General features: G+C 40.2%; 1 non-coding gene across 1 annotated transcript; it reads left to right on the top strand.

Moving 5' to 3' along the window:
- Window positions 1–17,777: 17,777 nt before the first annotated feature.
- LOC112713371 (small nucleolar RNA R71) lies at window positions 17,778–17,881 on the top strand. The gene has a single exon (XR_003158344.1). It is a non-coding gene; the product is annotated as a small nucleolar RNA R71 (small nucleolar RNA).
- The last annotated feature ends 285 nt before the right edge of the window (window positions 17,882–18,166 follow it).

The raw sequence follows: 18,166 nt of genomic DNA, 5'->3' as shown, positions 1-18,166 counted from the left end.
TCAAAGCTTAAAATTGAATGAAATTTATTTTAAATTAAAGATGGCTTTGAGAGCTTTAAGTTGATATAAAGTTTGTAGGAAATTGATTTTTGGTAGAGAAAGTTATGATCATTCAAAGTTTGTGATCAAAATCTGAATTCTGCAATGTTGCAAAATTTTATGATTTCTGGTTTGTGTGCACATGCACAACCCTATACACACGCACAACCCGTGGATTTTTTAACCTATGCACACACACAGACGGGGATATGGCTACTGATGGGAGCGCTAGCACGCTCTATGCATGCACACAACCAACGAAGTTTTCGCACAACCTTGTGTGCACGCACACATTGAAAGGTGTATTCTGTTGAGGGCGTTCGCGCGCTTTGTGCGAGCAAACAGAATTGAAAAATTTTACTCCTGTGCATACGCACACCTCTATGCATATGCACACGTCTTGAAAATCCTCTTGGGCGTGCGCATGCACACCCCTGTGCGTATGCACACTGCCCTGTGCATACGCACACTCCCCTATTTTTCAATAAAAATCTTGTTTTCAACTGTTTCACCTTCCAGACAAGCTTGTAAACTTCCGTGACACTTATATAAGACTCTTTGGCTTATTTTTTGGTATCAAAACGTAGAAAAGGTCCTAGGAGATTTAATTTGGTATTACCTTGAAAAGTTAGATAACGGAGGCTTATGTTTCTGGTGTACTGAGGATGGGTTTGGTTGAATGAGAAGCTGGCATATGGTATTGATGATTATTGATAAGGAATTGTGAAAGCGGTGAACTAATGAGTTCAGAATGGAAATTATGAATTGGCAGTGGTTGAGATGAGTCTGGGACTCAGAATAGAGTGATGGATCCATAATATATTGAAAAATGATTTCTGAAAACCACTGAATCACTGTTTTATACTGGGATTGTTGAGACGGTATGCGCCTAGCGGGAACAGTTTGGTTGGATCCTGCCTGTCGAGGTAGCGGCGGCAACGTAAGGGCGGTGGTTCGTCCCGCTTACGTTGAGATGTGAAGTCTGTGGCAATAGTATCCCGCTCGCATCCCTTCGGATCACTAGAGTGTGCAAGCACAAAATCCTGGACGGTGTTCCGAGCACCATATCTCGGGGGTTCCCATTATGATTCCGAAGGGTGACATCTCCATGGAGATGTGTCGGGTTGGCAGTTGAACCGACAATGTGATATCACAGCCTATAGGACAGGCATTTATCATGTGTATCTTTTATCTGCTTGCTTGTTTTGCCGACTTGAATTGTATGCCTAATTGTATAACATGCCTAATTGCCTATTTAAATTACTTGACATATATGCCTATACTTGTGTTTTACTTGTATTGTAATTAATTGTGCTTTCTACTGGGATTGAGGAAGCTCAGTAGGCGGTGGCGATGGGATCGCATGGCGGTTAGGCTGGTGAAGGCTGTGGGACAACGGTGATCTGATAGTTAGAAATCCCTTAGGATAGTTTACCCTATTTTATAAATGTTAAGTTTTAAATTATGGTTTTAATTTTAGTTATGCTTTAAGCTTGAATCTTGTGTTGATATGAAGCTCTAGAATTGTCTCTGGCATCTCGGAGTCTTATATCTTACATTACTGGGTACTGTTATCATACTGAAAACCTCCGGTTCTCATTCCATACTTTGTTGTTATTTTTCAGATGCAGCTCGCAACCCACCTCGGTGAGTTGCTTGACGGTGACAGAGCGGAGGACCTTTATTATGTAATTTGGTGTCTTTGGATTTATTTTTATTAGTACTCTCACTTTTGTATTTTATTTTTCCTTAGAGGCTTACTTTATGAGAAATATTTAGTATAAGCTGTTTTATTTTCAAAACTCTTTATGTCAGTGGTTAACTAGTCGACCCAAACTCCACAGGCCGGGTGGTGGACGAAATTGTGATTCATACTTAAATTGTTGTTCGAAATTGATTGCCCCAGTAATGGCTCCAAAAGCTTGGTGCTCAATACCATGGTCTAAACATAATTTCACAACTTCGCTCAACTAACCAGCAAGTGTACTAGGTCGTCCAAGTAATACCTTACGTGAGTAAGGGTCGATCCCACAGAGATTTTTGGTATGAAGCAAGCTATGGTCACCTTGTAAATCTCAGTCAGGCGGATAATAGATGGTTATGGATTTTTGAATAATAATAAATAATAAACATGAAATAAAGATAGAGTTACTCATGTAATTCAATGGTGGAAATTTCAGATAAGTGCATGGAGATGCTGTGTTCCTTCTGAATCTCTGCTTTCCTACTGCTTTTATCCAATCTTTGTTACTCTTTTCTATGGCAAGCTATATGTAGGGCATCACCGTTGTCAATGGCTACATCCCATCCTCTTAGTGAAAATGGTCCAAATGCTCTGTCACAGCACGGCTAATCATCTGTCAGTTCTCGATCATGTTGGAATAGAATCCCTTGATTCTTTTGCGTTTGTCATCACGCCCAACAATCGCGAGTTTGAAGCTCGTCACAGTCATTCAATCCCGAAATCCTACTCGGAATACCATAGACAAGGTTAGACTTTCCGGATTCCCATGAATGCCGCCATCAATTCTAACTTATACCACGAAGATTCTGATTAAGGAATCCAAGAGATATGCGCCCAGTCTAAGGTAGAACGGAAGTGGTTGTCAGTAACGCGTTCATAGGTGAGAATGATGATGAGTGTCACGGATCATCACATTCATCATGTTGAAGTGTAACGAATATCTTAGAAAAAGAACAAGCGGAATTGAATAGAAAATAGTAGTAATTGCATTAAAACTTGAGGTACAGCAGAGCTCCACATCCTTAATTTATGGTGTGTAGAAACTCCACCGTTGAAAATACATAAGTGATGAAGGTTCAGGCATGGCCAAATAGCCAGCCCCCAAACATGATCAATAGTCTCCTAGGATGGATAATAAAATAAAACTGAGACCAAAGATGAAAATACAATAGTAAAAAGTTCTATTTATACTACACTAGTTACTAGGGTTTACAGAAATAAGTCTAAGTGCAGAAATCCACTTCCGGGGCCCACTTTGGTGTATGCTTGGGCTGAGCTTGAACTTTACACGAGCTGAGGCTTCTTTTGGAGTTGAACGCCAAGTTGTAACGTGTTTTTGGCATTCAACTCTGGTTCATGACGTGTTTCTGGCCTTTGACTCCAGAATGCAGCATGGAACTGGCGTTGAGCACCAGTTTACGTCGTCTAATCACGAATAAAGTATGAACTATTATATATTTCTGGAAAGCTCTGGATGACTACTTTCCAAAGCCATTGAGAGCGCACCATTTGGAGTTCTATAGCTCTAGAAAATCCATTTCGAATGCAGGGAGGTCAGAATCCAACAACATCAGCAGTCCTTTGTCAGCCTTCTTTCAGAGTTTTGCTCAGGTCCCTCAATTTCAGCCAGAAATTACCTGAAATCACAGAAAAACACACAAACTCATAGTAAAGTCCAGAACTGTGAATTTAGCATAAAAACTAATGAAAACATCCCTAAAAGTAGCTAGATCCTACTAAAAACTACCTAAAAATAATGCCAAAAAGCGTATAAATTATCCGCTCATCACAACACCAAACTTAAATTGTTGCTTGTCCCCAAGCAACTGAAAATCAATTAGGATAAAAAGAAGAGAATATACTATAAATTCCAAAATATCAATGGATATTAATTCTAATTAGATGAGCGGGACTTGTAGCTTTTTGCTTCTGAACAGTTTTGGCATCTCACTTTCTCTTTTGAAGTTTAGAATGATTGGCATCTATAGGAACTTAGAATTTCAGATAGTGTTATTGATTCTCCTAGTTAAATTTGTTGATTCTTGAACACAGCTACTTTTATGAGTCTTGGCTAAGCACTTTGTTTTTCAGTATTACCACCGGATACATAAATGCCACAAACACATGACTGGGTGAACCTTTTCAGATTGTGACTTAGCTTTGCTAAAGTCCCCAGTTAGAGGTGTCCAGAGCTCTTAAGCACACTCTTTTTTCTTTGGATCATGACTTTAACCACTCAATCTCAAGCTTTTCACTTGGACCTGCATGCCACAAGCACATGGTTAGGGACAGCTTGATTTAACTACTTAGGCCTGGATTTATTTCCTTGGGCCCTCCTATCCATTGATGCTCAAAGCCTTGGATCCTTTTTACCCTTGCCTTTTGGTTTTAAGGGCTATTGGCTTTTTTGCTTGCTTTTTCTTTTTCTTTCTAATTTTTTTCGCCCTTTTTTTTCGCAAGCTTTTGCTTTTTCACTGCTTTTTCTTGCTTCAAGAATCAATTTTCATGATTTTTCAGATTGTCAATAGCATTTCTCTTTGTTCATCATTCTTTTAAGGGCCAACAATTTTAACATTTATAAACAACAAGATAAAAAATTATGCATTGTTCAAGCATTCATTCAGAAAACAGAAAGTATTGTCACCACATCAATATAATTAAACTAAATTCAAGGATAAATTCGAAATTCATGTACTTCTTATTCTTTTGAATTAGAAACATTTTTCATTTAAGAGAGGTAAAGGATTTATGGAATTATTCATAGCCTTAAGACATAGTTACTAAATACTAATGATCATGAAGTAGAGACACAAAACATAAACAAACATAAAGCATAAAAACAGAAAAAAATTAAGAACAAGGAATGAGTCCACCTCAGTGATGGTGGCGCTTTCTTCTTGAAGAGACAATGATGCTTTTTGAGCTCCTTTATGTCTCTTCCTTGCCTTTGTTGCATGATCCCTTGTGATTTTGGTGCTCCTATCCTTAGTTGCTCCCAATAATTATGTGGAGGAACATGTATCCCCTAAGATATCTCAGGGATTTCTTGATGAGGAAATTCCTCATGCTCTCTTGATGTGCAGTCAAATGCTCTATTACTGAGCTATGGACCCTTGAGATGAATCTCTCCATCTCCCATGACTCAGAGGTGGAAGCAATTGTCTTCCCTTTTTCTTCTTCTTTTTTTTTTTGAGGTTTCTCTGGCCTTAGGTGCCATCAATGGTTATGGAAAAGCAAAAAAAAAGATATGCTTTTATCACACCAAACTTAGAATGTTGCTCGCCCTCGAGCAAAAGAAGAAAGAATAGAAGAAGAAGAAGAAGAAGATATGGAGGAGAGGGAGAGAGGTGTGTATTCGGCTATGTAGGGTGGGTTTGGGTGGGAAAGAGATGATAGATGTGAGTGGTGAAGAGGTAATGGGGAAGAGAGATTGAGGTGATTGGTGAAGAAGAGAGAAGGTGAGTTGAGGTAGGTGGGGATCCTGTGGGGTCCACAGATCCTGAGGTGTCAAGAATTTTCATCCCTGCACCAATGAGGCGTGTAAAATGCCCTCTGCATGCAATCCTGGCATTTAACGCCAGATTGATGCTTGTTTCTGGCGTTAAACGCCAGCTCTAAGATTATTCTGGGCGTTCAACGCCCATCTGCAGCATGTTTCTGGCGTTGAACGCCAGCTTTCCTCAGTGTGCAATCCTGGCGTTTAAACGCCAGATTGCTGCATGTTTCTGGCGTTCAACGCCAGATTCATGCTCTGTTCTGGCATTGAACGCCAGCCAGATGCTTCTTACTGGCGTTTAAACGCCAGTAAGTCCTTCCTCCAAGGTGTGATTTTTCTTCTACTGTTTTTGATTCTGTTTTTAATTTTAATATTTTTTTCGTGACTCCACATGATCATGAACCTAATAAAACATAAAAGAATAATAAAAATAAAAATAAAATTAGATAAATAAAAATTGGGTTGCCTCCCAATAAGCGCTTCTTTAATGTCAATACTTGACAGTGGGCTCTCATGGAGCCACACAGGTGATCAGGTCAATGTTGTAGACTCCCAACACCAAACTTAGAGTTTGGATATGGGGTTTTAACACCAAACTTAGAGTTTGGCTGTGGCCTTCCAACACCAAACTTAGAGTTTGACCGTGGGGGCTCTGTTTGACTCTGTACTGAGAGAAGCTTTTCATGCTTTCTCTCCATTGTTACAGAGGGATGGCCGTGTGCCTTAAACACAAGGTAGTCCCCATTCAATTGAAGGACAAATTCTCCTCTGTTAACATCGATCACAGCTCCTGCTGTGGCTAGGAAAGGTCTTCCAAGGATGATGCATTCATCCTCCTCCTTCCTAGTATCTAAGATTATGAAATCAGCAGGGATGTAAAGGCCTTCAACCTTTACCAACACGTCCTCTACCAATCCATAAGCTTGTCTTACTAACTTGTCTGCCATTTGTAATGAGAATAAGGCAGGCTGTACCTCAATGATCCCCAGCTTCTCCATTACAGAGAGTAGCATAAGATTTATGCTTGACCCCAGGTCACACAGAGCCTTTTCAAAGGTCATGGTGCCTATGGTACAGGGTATTAAGAATTTGTCAGGATCTTGTCTCTTTTGAGGTAAGGTTTGCTGAACCCATGTATCTAGTTCACTGATGAGCAAGGGAGGTTCACCTTCCCAAGTCTCATTACCAAATAACTTGGCATTCAGCTTCATGATAGCTCCTAGATATTGAGCAACTTGCTCTCCAATTACATCTTCATCCTCTTCAGAGGAAAAATAGTCTTCAGAGCTCATGAATGGCAGAAGGAGGTTTAATGGGATCTCTATGGTCTCTATATGAGTCTCAGATTCCCGTGGGTCCTCAATAGGGAACTCCTTCTTGCTTGAGATACATCCCATGAGGTCTTCCTCATTGGGATTCACGTCCTCTCCTTCCTCTCTAGGTTCGGCCATATTGATTATATCAATGGCCTTGCACTCTCTTTTTGAATTTTCTTCAGTATTGCTGGGGAGAGTACTAGGAGGAGTTTCAGTGATTTTCTTACTCAGCTGGCCCACTTGTGCCTCCAGATTTCTGATGGAGGACCTTGTTTCATTCATGAAACTTAAAGTGGCCTTAGACAGATCAGAGGCTAAATTTGCTAAGTTAAAGGTATTCTGTTCATAATTCTCTATCTGTTGCTGAGAAGATCATGGATAAGGCTTGATATTGCTGAGCCTATTTCTTCCACCATTATTAAAGCCTTGTTGAGGCTTTTGTTGATCCTTCCATGAGAAATTTGGATGAGTTCTCCATGATGAATTATAGGTGTTCCCATAAGGTTCACCCATATAATTTACCTCTGCCATTGCAGGGTTTTCAGGATCATAAGCTTTTTCTTCAGAAGATGCCTCTTTAGTGTTGTTGGATGCATTTTTCCATCCATTCAGACTTTGAGAAATCATGTTGACTTGATGATGATTGGATTTTTGACGGTTTAGAATTTCACTAATGAAATCTCGTTGTAAAGTATAGTTTCTAAACCAAACAATAATCCTTTCATACAAAAAGTTGTTTGTCACTAGTACAAACCCCTAAAATTTATAAATCGAAGTATTGGACCTCGGGTCGTTCTCCCTAGGAATTGTAATGAAGTGTCTTGTTATTGGTTGTGAGTTATATTTGGGGTTTTTTGAGATTTCATATAAGAAATATAAATGGCAAAGGAAATAAACTAACAACTAACAAAGCTCTTGGCAAGATATAAGAACTAGAAGTCCTATCCTAGTTATCCTCCTCAATTGTGATGAGAATTGTTCATTGCTCCCACTTAGTTAACCTCTAACCATGGAGGGAAGTCAAGTGGATGAATCAATTTGATTCCTCAAGTCCTAATCAACTCCTAAAGGAATGACTAGCTTTGGAGGCATTCAAATCAAATAGCAATCTCTAATTATCAATCAACAAAGAAATTAGATAACTCAAGGGTCACTAATCACTCTACCAAAGCCAAGAGGAACAAAACCTACACTAGAACCCAACCAAGCATTTCATCAAACACTTGGAAGGCACAGAAGGAAAGCATAGTAAATCAACAACAAGAATGAAATCTAGCAACAATTATTGCAAAGAATTAACAACAACAATCAAGGAAATCACAATTATCATGAATTACCTCAAATTGCATTATTGAAAGAAAACAAAGGAACAACAATCTATCCAAAACAAAATGAAGGATTACAATTATTAAAGTACATAACTAGAAAAAGGAAGAGGAGAAGATTAAGACTTGATGAAGGAAAAGTGAATTGAGGCATGAATTAAACCTAGATCTAAGAAGAGAGATTAATCTAAACCTAATCCTAATTCTAGAGAGAAGTGAGAGCTTTTCTCTCTAAACTAACTCTAAAACTAATCCTAATTATACTATATGCTAGATTCTTCCCTTCCCCTCAATCCTTGATCCTTTTATTCCTTTCTATCAGCAATTGGCGCCAAAATGGGTTCAGAAACTCTCTCAAATCGCCAGGCACGTGTTGCTTTTAATGAAGTCATGTGCGAGCTTCGACGCGTGCGCGCATAGTATGCGTGCGCGTCCCTGGCCGATTTTGCAATGTGCGCGCGGGTGCCTTGTGCGCGTGCGCGTGCTTGGTCGAGATCAATTCTTTGGTTTTTGTGCTTTTCTCCACTTGCATGCTTTCTTCCTTGCTCCTTTGATCCATGTCTTGCCTATTTCAACCTGAGATTACTAACAAACACATCAAGGCATCTTATGGAATCAAAGAGGAATTAGAATTCATCAAAATAAGGCTTAAAAAGCATGTTTTTACACTTGAGCACAAATACGGGAAAGATTACAAAACCATGCCAATTCATAGGCTAAATGCGAGAAAAGGTTATCAAAATACTCTAAATTCAATACAAGATAAACCCTAAAAATGGGGTTTATCAACCTCCCCACACTTAAACCCTAGCATGTCCTCATGCTAAAATAAGAAGGAACTAAGGGGTATGACATTTATTGAATGCAACTAAACTATATGAACCTATCTAAATGCAACTACCTAAGTGAATGCAAATGCTTAGTTCAAATAAATCAATTCCCAAGAGACATGTATAAGCATAATAGCTAAGGCAATAGGAGTTAAGTCCAAACCACAATTGTATTGAATTATCAAAAAGAGTTCAAACTTGCAAGAATATAAATAATATGGGTGAACACATGTGATTGAACTTTTGAACCCTCACCGGATGTGTATCCGCTCTATTCACTCAAGTGTTTAAGGGTTAATTCACTCAATTCTCCTCTAATCATGCTTTCCAAAATTTGATTTTTCTTCTAACAATCAACATTTATTCAATGCATGCATACATTCATCATGAGGTCTTTCATTTAGGTTGTAATGGGGTTAGGGTCAAGGTAGGATCATTTATGGTTAAATGGACTAGAGTTTAGATCTTTGATTAGTATAGACTTTCCCACCTAACTATATAATGACCTATACAAATTCAAACTATTCTAACTACCCATTCTTCACTTTTTCTTACATATTCATGCATTCTATTCCTTAGTTCATAACACTTATGCATTGATTCCTTTTTATTGAACTTCACTTTTGGGCATTTTGTCCCCTTTTATTATTATTATTTTTCTTCTCTCTTTTTTTTATATTTCCTTTTTTTTCTTATTTTATTTTTCTCTTCTCTTTTTTTTCTTTTCTTTTTATACTTTGTACAAGGACATCAATTGCATAAGGTCTTATACATTTAATTAATACATGAATATGTTCCCAATTCCTAAATATGGAAGTGTACTACCCCTTTTTATCCCATCTAATGTTCCCAAGCCTCACCAACTTTGAATAATAAATACTCTCACTAGCCTAGGCTAATCAAAGATTCAAACAAGGACTTTTCATTGGTTTTCTGCCTTGGGCTTATAATGTACTAAAATGAGAATAAGTTGGTTAAGCATAGGCTCAAAATTGGCTAACAATGGAGAGTAAAAGGTAGGCTATTTGGGTAATTGGGCTAACGAAATAATGGCCTCAATCATACAAATGCATGAATACAAGAAATAAATGGACATATAGAATCAAGCAAATCAAGGATCACAATCATAGAAAGAGAACAATTTCACACAAGAATGGAAAATAAGTGGTTATAAAATGTAACCACATCAATAGGCTCAAGTCTCACAAGCTTGTGTTCTTAATTCAATACATGCTTCACAAAGTATGAATTCAAGCAAGTTTCACCAAAAATTTTCTTTCAATCAATTGGGTTAATGCCCTATAATTAAATTTCTTGAAAAATCTCAATATTTGACTAAGCATTATTGTGATTGAAAAATTCAAAAATTTCCTTAGTTTACCCTTTCCTTTTCCGCTTAAAACCAATTTCTTATGCAAAAAGGGTGACTAAGTTTTTTTTGCAATTCAAAGTATGATTTCTAATCACAACCTCAACTAAAAAGAACTAAAAAGAAGAATCCAACTAAAAGTATGGAATCTATCATCTAAAACATCTAAAGATATCCAAAAGCATCAAAATATCTAAAATCCAAAATAAGCAGTAAAAGTATCCAAAACGAACCAAAATAGCAAGAGTATCCAAAATAAGCTCAAAATGCATCAAATATATACAAAAGGTATGCAAAATAAGATAACTAAGAAAGTGGCCAAAATGTTCACCGGTCCTCTAATGGTGCTACCGGTGACCTCCCCACAATTAAGACCAAGCGTCGTCCTCGATGCTAAATCAAAGGATCAGTGGAAGGTACAATGGTAGCTGCTAAATCTGGCTGAGGCTGCGGAGCCGGCTCCTCATGGGTCTGTGGTGTCTCTGTAGTGTCAGGAGCAACTGGAGGTGCATCCTGCTGAGTCGGCGCCTCCGCATCCTCCTCCTGATGATCCTGCTCATCGGAGGCCGGAGAGTCTAGAAGCGGAGGTAACTCAGCGCCAAGGGAGATGAGCGCCTGATCCATCCGATCCAGTCGGCGTCTGACATGGAGCCTCTCGCGCTCCAAAAATCGAAACAGACGCTGGACTAGTAGATAAGTAGGCTCAGGTGCTGAAGGAGGAGCTGTTGATGGAGCTGCTGCTGTAGAGGAGGATGGGGCTGCTGTAGAGGCTGACGGTCCAGCTGTCCTGACTACTGCTCTAGCCCTGGAACGGCGTCTAGCTGGGGGCTTCTCGTACACCCAACCACCCCAAGGAATAGTAACCTCCTTCTCATCATCATCAGGGGGTGGTGGTATCACATCATCATCCAACCAGGGGACCTCAGCTAGGGCAGCCATACTAGTGACCAAAGTAGGGAATGGAAGTAAGCCACGAATATGCGCTCGCCACATACACTGCCGGATAAGTCGAGGAAAATAAACTTCCTTCCCCTCCATAACACACCCAATCAGAAGTAGAATCTCAATAGGGATATCAGAGAAGTGAGTGGTGGGTAAGACATAGTGGACAAATATCATCTGCCAAGTCTTGGCCTCTCTAGTCAGCTGAGCAAAGAGCATCCCCTTAGGCTTAGTGTTGTTCCCATCCATGTCCCATGTAGCATCTGGTAAACCGATCACGCGCCTAAGTGGCTCATAGTCAAAGGTCATGCTGTGAATAGCTAACTCAGCCTGCTGATGAGCGCAGGTGCCATCAGGAAGATGTCGGCACTGCAATGCCTCCTCTATAGCAGTCTCAGTAATCATATCCTCTCTACCCCTCAACTGAACTGAATCTAAAGTGGGACGGAAGAAGTTGCAATAAAATTCCTTCACCCAAGAAATGTTGATGTCCCCCAAAACTCTATCAACAAAATCCATGCCCAACTCTAGGATCCGACTAGTAATGGAGCGTCGTACATCATTGGGAAGGACAAGCTTTTTCTCAGTGTTCAGTTTCTTCGTCCGATACTTGGAAAGGCGAAGCTCACAGTAAAGATTGGGAAACTTGGTTGGGTCAGTAGAAGGTAGCAACTGATTTTCCTTTTCTTCGTCATTTAAAGGATTCTTAGCATAATTCTTGTAAATAGAGGGAATAGAGGGTGTAGAATGTTTTCTTTTCTTGGAAGAAGTGGCTATAGCTTTTCCTTTATCCGATATCCTGAAAAAAAATATGATAGAATATAAGCAATAAAGCACGTAGCACAAAGCAAAGAAAGCATGTTCAGGATGTAAAATAGATGGCAAGCAAACATGATGTGAATTAAACTTGAAACATGGACAGCAAGCAAGAACAGAAAACATAGCCATAAACCAAGAATTCAATGTTTCAAACAACGTGCACAATTCATAAGGAATAGGCATGTTCATCATCATGACTCAAAAGAATGGTTAAAAGGGTTAAAATGCAAGTGAAAGTGAAGTTGGTAAGTAAAGAAGTCAGTGAGTTAGAAAAGTGGAGTTAGAAATTAGTAGTATGATGAGAGATGAACCTTTCAAGCATACAAATCATGTTCACAAGCATGAGGGTATGGACCTAACAGAATTAGCTTTCACAAGAATTGGTGCTGTAAACACTAGAAAGTGAATGTGCAACTATGAACAAGTAGAAATCGAATTTAGAAGAAAGAAGAAGTTGCACATAGAAGTACACCAACACTTGATTCCATTGGCCAATGCCGAACCCATGAGTCAAATAGAAACGGAAATTAGCCCAATATGAACTTGGTGTGCATTAAGCAAAGGTTTAGAAAATGTATATGCCAAGTTCAGTTTGTCAATAGAAATTAGAAGGGAAAACTGTTCTTGAAAATTGGGCAGCATTCCGGCTGAAAATTGGACGTTCCCGGATAGCAACATAGCACAACTAGCATGATTACAATATCAACCAATCACAGTAGCAATAAGAAAGCATCCAGGCAACACAGATTGCATACAGAGCAACTCAAAATTGGCACTTATCAAACAAGTGATCAAACAGAATATAAACACAAACAGAGCACTTATCAGGCCTAGAATCCTCTATCCAGTCCTAGCTACCTAACCGCAATTATTTCTAACTAATCCTAACATACAAAGTTTTCAACTCTAACTAACTACAAACAACTAACAGTACTAACAGTAAACAGAATATACAGGGGTCGAAGCAGAAATCTGGAGCAGAGTGGGAATGGAAATAGGGCAGGGGTGTAAGGAAGTAAGGGAGTGACTGGGCGGAGCGCCGCCGCGGAGGGTGGCGGGCACGGCGGAGCAGCGAGGAAGCTGCTGACGGCGACGGCGGAGTGAGAGACAAAGCGGAGTTGATGAGTGAGAGAGAGAGAATGCGAATAGGAGTTGGTTGGTGGTGAGAGAGAGAAGCTGTCCGTGCGGTGGCGGCGACGGCGGCGGGGGTTGAGGGTGAGAAAGAAGAAGAAGATGATGAGGGAGAGGAGAGAGTGCGCAACAACACAATGCCCTTCGCGCACTAGGGATATCCTATTTTTGAATCGACGCGAGCGCACACCTTGCGCGTCCGCATACATTGCTGAAAATAAGGACCTACGCGTGAGCGTACAGCGCGCTCAAGCGTGGATTGGCAAACTATACAAGGGCGCGTGCGAGTACAGCGCGCGCACACGTACATAGGGTTGGGCTGGAGGCTTAGAGTGGGCTTGATGCACGCCCAACTCTCTGGGCAAAGGCCTAGAGTGGCATCATATAAGGGACGCGTGCGCAGCAAGCGGCGTCCGCGTATATTGAGAATTTGTCGTAAGGCGCGCTAGCGCGATGCGTGCGCTCGCGTCTATTCCTCCTTTAGGCATATGGGCGCGCACGCGGCGAGTGCGCGTCCGCACAGATTGAGTTGGGCTAGGGGCTTAAAGTTGGCCCAGATCCAGCACAACTCTCTGGGGCTAGGCTCGAGATTTTGCAGCAGCAGATCGGCGCGGATGCGGCAGGTGCGCGTCCACGTGCACTTCCTTGTTCTCATGATCGGCGCGCACGCACGTAGTGCGCGTCAGCGTGGGTTGTGTTGGGCTCAGGGCACAGTGTTTGCCCAAAAGAGGCCCAACTCTCGGGAATGTGGGTGATGATGCATCCACTCCTGGACGCGTGCGCGTACATTGTGCGCACGCGTCCACCCCCCTCTCCTTTTTTTTATCAGAAAAATTATGCTCAGGTGCTCTCCATACTGCTCACAACTCTTTATGCATCTACTACTAAACACAAAAATGCAATTCACAAAAATGCAATATGATATTATTCATCTACTACTAAACACAACATACATGTGACTAAGCTAACAATTAAGTTGTACAAACAAATTGATATGAAACATCTACCTACAATGGTAACTCAAATCACTTATTAATCAAATTTAAAAGAGAGTGGAAAGAGTTTACCATGGTGGGGTGTCTCCCACCTAGCACTTTTAGTTATTGTCCTTAAGTTGGACTTATGGGGGGGGCTCTTCTCAAGGTGGCTTGCGCTTGTACTCATCTTGGAACTTCCACCAATGCTTGAATCTCCAATAAACTCCATTCGTCAATTGCAATATCTTCAAGCTTTGATGGAGTTCTCCACAAACCATGAGCTCCCAAATTTGATTTTCATTGTGCGATCCGGGATCCCACACTTTGTTTTGACACCCGTCTTCGAATTGATCATTATGATTCCAATTGGGTGGTACGGCCTTGGAATTCTCAAAGAAATCTCCAAACAATTTCCTAGACCTATGCCATTTGGTTCCACACCAACTATCGCTCTTGAATTTTGAGCTTGCAACCGTCATGAGCTTAAAATGACGTTTTCACCCACTACACAATTCTTTCCTACTCTTAATTCCACAAAGAGCTCTAAGTTGACCATCATTTTCAATTAAACCATATTCAAGTGAGAAAGTGAAGCTTAGGGATGAGAGTTTTACCCACTTGAATGTTGTGTTGGATGGTGTCTTGGGAAGGGGGACCTCCCCACACTTAGACAATGCAAGGTCTACTTCTTTAGGCTCTTCTTTGGTTGTTTCCACCTCTTCACAAGCTTCTTCAATTTCAACCTTATCCCCTTTTTCACTTGGCTTGGTGTTGTCTTCAAGAACTTCATCTTGTCCAATGGGAGGTGATTCAATTTTGGATAGGAATTCATTGATGAATGAATCCATCTCTTGATCAACCTCTTCATATTCTTCAATCTCAATATACACCATGCCATTTTCGTCTTCCTTGGGAGGTTGTGCACACTCTTTTATAATTTTAACTTCATGTCCAATGGGAGAGGATTCCATTGTAGAGAGAAATTCATCCATGATTGAATCCATCTCTTGATAAGCTTCTTCCAAGTCTCCAACGATGATATGCCTTGGAGGTTGCGCACCCTCCTCAACATCAATATCAAGCTTCTTGGAAGAGTTCTCCATGATGCTACATTCCCATAGACTTTCAACATCTCCTAAATCTTCAACCACTTCCTCCTTTTTTCCAATGATCATAGGCTCCTCCAATTGTTCCAACACAAAACTTGGTTTCTCCTTCTCTACTGGATTGTCCAATTTCTCCTTCATACTTTGCTCTTCTTTTGACTTTTCACATGTCGTCATGGAAGTACCTTGAGTATTCAAACATTGGTGGGCTAAAGTGTGCACCACCTTGGTCAAATTGGTCACAAACTCAAGTGTATCCCGCTTCATGGCTTCTTGTCCTTGGAGTAACAAAGTGAGAGGATCGTCTATTGGGGCTTGGGGTGAGTAAGAAGGTTCATTATTCTGGGAAGAGGGTTTATGGTAGGAAGGTGGTTCTTCTTGGTGAAATTGTGGAGGTGGTGTGCATCGAGGTGGTTCTTGGTAGTAGTAATCTTGGAATTGTGGTTCCATGTATGGCTCATATGGTTCAAAAGTTAGATGGTGTGACGAATATGGATTGGGTTCATATGGAAGTGTTTGGTGAAAATAGGCTTGTGAGTGTGGTTGAGGTTGATGTTGAGGGTATGTCTCATAGGCGTATGGTGGTGGTGCTTGAAAGTTACAAGGAGATTCACCATAGCCATTTGATTGGTGTGCATCATAGAATGGCTCTTCTTCATAGTGCATTGGTGGAGGTTGTTGCCAAGAAGATTGATCATATGCATATGGCTCCTCCCACCTTTGATTGTGCCATCCTTGATACACATCCTCATTGAAGTTCTCATCTCCTACAACATAGTTGTAATCACACTCATAGCCAAGTGAGAATTCATGGTGGAAAGAGAAAATAAAATTCTACAACTAGCAAATAAAGCAAAACGCAAGATATTCACACTATTTACATATGTACAATAACCAATAACATAACACCATTGCACTCCCCGGCAACGGCGCCATTTTGATGATTGGATTTTTGACGGTTTAGAATTTCACTAATGAAATCTCGTTGTAAAGTATAGTTTCTAAACCAAACAATAATCCTTTCATACAAAAAGTTGTTTGTCACTAGTACAAACCCCTAAAATTTATAAACCGAAGTATTGGACCTCGGGTCGTTCTCCCTAGGAATTGTAATGAAGTGTCTTGTTATTGGTTGTGAGTTATATTTGGGGTTTTTTGAGATTTCATACAAGAAATATAAATGGCAAAGGAAATAAACTAACAACTAACAAAGCTCTTGGCAAGATATAAGAACTAGAAGTCCTATCCTAGTTATCCTCCTCAATTGTGATGAGAATTGTTCATTGCTCCCACTTAGTTAACCTCTAACCATGGAGGGAAGTCAAGTGGATGAATCAATTTGATTCCTCAAGTCCTAATCAACTCCTAAAGGAATGACTAGCTTTGGAGGCATTCAAATCAATTAGCAATCTCTAATTATCAATCAACAAAGAAATTAGATAACTCAAGGGTCACTAATCACTCTACCAAAGCCAAGAGGAACAAAACCTACACTAGAACCCAACCAAGCATTTCATCAAACACTTGGAAGGCACAGAAGGAAAGCATAGTAAATCAACAACAAGAATGAAATCTAGCAACAATTATTGCAAAGAATTAACAACAACAATCAAGGAAATCACAATTATCATGAATTACCTCAAATTGCATTATTGAAAGAAAACAAAGGAACAACAATCTATCCAAAACAAAATGAAGGATTACAATTATTAAAGTACATAACTAGAAAGAGGAAGAGGAGAAGATTAAGACTTGATGAAGGAAAAGTGAATTGAGGCATGAATTAAACCTAGATCTAAGAAGAGAGATTAATCTAAACTTAATCCTAATTCTAGAGAGAAGTGAGAGCTTCTCTCTCTAAACTAACTCTAAAACTAATCCTAATTATACTATATGCTAGATTCTTCCCTTCCCCTCAATCCTTGATCCTTTTATTCCTTTCTATCAGCAATTGGCGCCAAAATGGGTTCAGAAACCCTCTCAAATCGCCAAGCACGTGTTGCTTTTAATGAGGTCATGTGCGAGCTTCGACGCGTGCGCGCACGGTACGCGTGCGCGTCCCTGGCCGATTTTGCAATGTGCGCGCGGGCGCCTTGTGCGCGTGCGCGTGCTTGGTCGAGATCAATTCTTTAGTTTTTGTGCTTCTCTCCACTTGCTTGCTTTCTTCCTTGCTCCTTTGATCCATGTCTAGCCTATTTCAACCTGAGATTACTAACAAACACATCAAGGCATCTTATGGAATCAAAGAGGAATTAGAATTCATCAAAATAAGGCTTAAAAAGCATGTTTTTACACTTAAGAACAAATATGGGAGAGATTACAAAACCATGCCAATTCATAGGCTAAATGCGAGAAAAGGTTATCAAAATACTCTAAATTCAATACAAGATAAACCCTAAAAATGGGGTTTATCACTTGATGAGTCAACATTTTGTTCTAAGCCAATACGGCATTCAGAGCATCAATTTCAAGAACTCCCTTCCTTTGAGGCGTCCCATTATTCACGGAATTCCTCTCAGAAGTGTACATGAAATGGTTATTTACAACCATGTCAATAAGTTCTTGAGCTTCTACAGGCGTTTTCTTTAGGTGAATGGATCCACCTGCAGAATGGTCCAATGACATCTTAGAGAACTCAGATAGACTATAATAGAATATATCTATCATGGTCCATTCTGAAAATATGTCAGAAGGACATCTTTTGGTCATCTGTTTGTATCTTTCCCAAGCTTCATAGAGGGATTCACCATCTTTTTGTTTGAAGGTCTGAACATCCACTCTAAGCTTGCTCAGCTTTTGAGGAGGAAAAAACTTAGCCAAGAAGGCCATGACCAGCTTATCCCAGGAGTCCAGGCTATCTTTAGGTTGAGAGTCCAACCATGCTCTAGCTTTGTCTCTTACAGCAAAAGGGAAAAGCATGAGCCTGTAGACTTCAGGATCTACTCCATTAGTCTTAACAGTCTCACAGATCTGCAAGAACTCAGTTAAGAACTGGTAAGGATCTTCCGATGGAAGTCCATGAAACTTGCAGTTCTGTTGCATTAGAGCAACTAATTGAAGTTTCAGCTCAAA

This window comes from Arachis hypogaea, chromosome 9, assembly GCF_003086295.3.
Source record: "Arachis hypogaea cultivar Tifrunner chromosome 9, arahy.Tifrunner.gnm2.J5K5, whole genome shotgun sequence".
In the NCBI taxonomy this organism is placed as follows: domain Eukaryota; kingdom Viridiplantae; phylum Streptophyta; class Magnoliopsida; order Fabales; family Fabaceae; genus Arachis; species Arachis hypogaea.
Note: the sequence above shows the minus strand (reverse complement) of the source record. Positions and strands in the feature narration are given on the sequence as shown.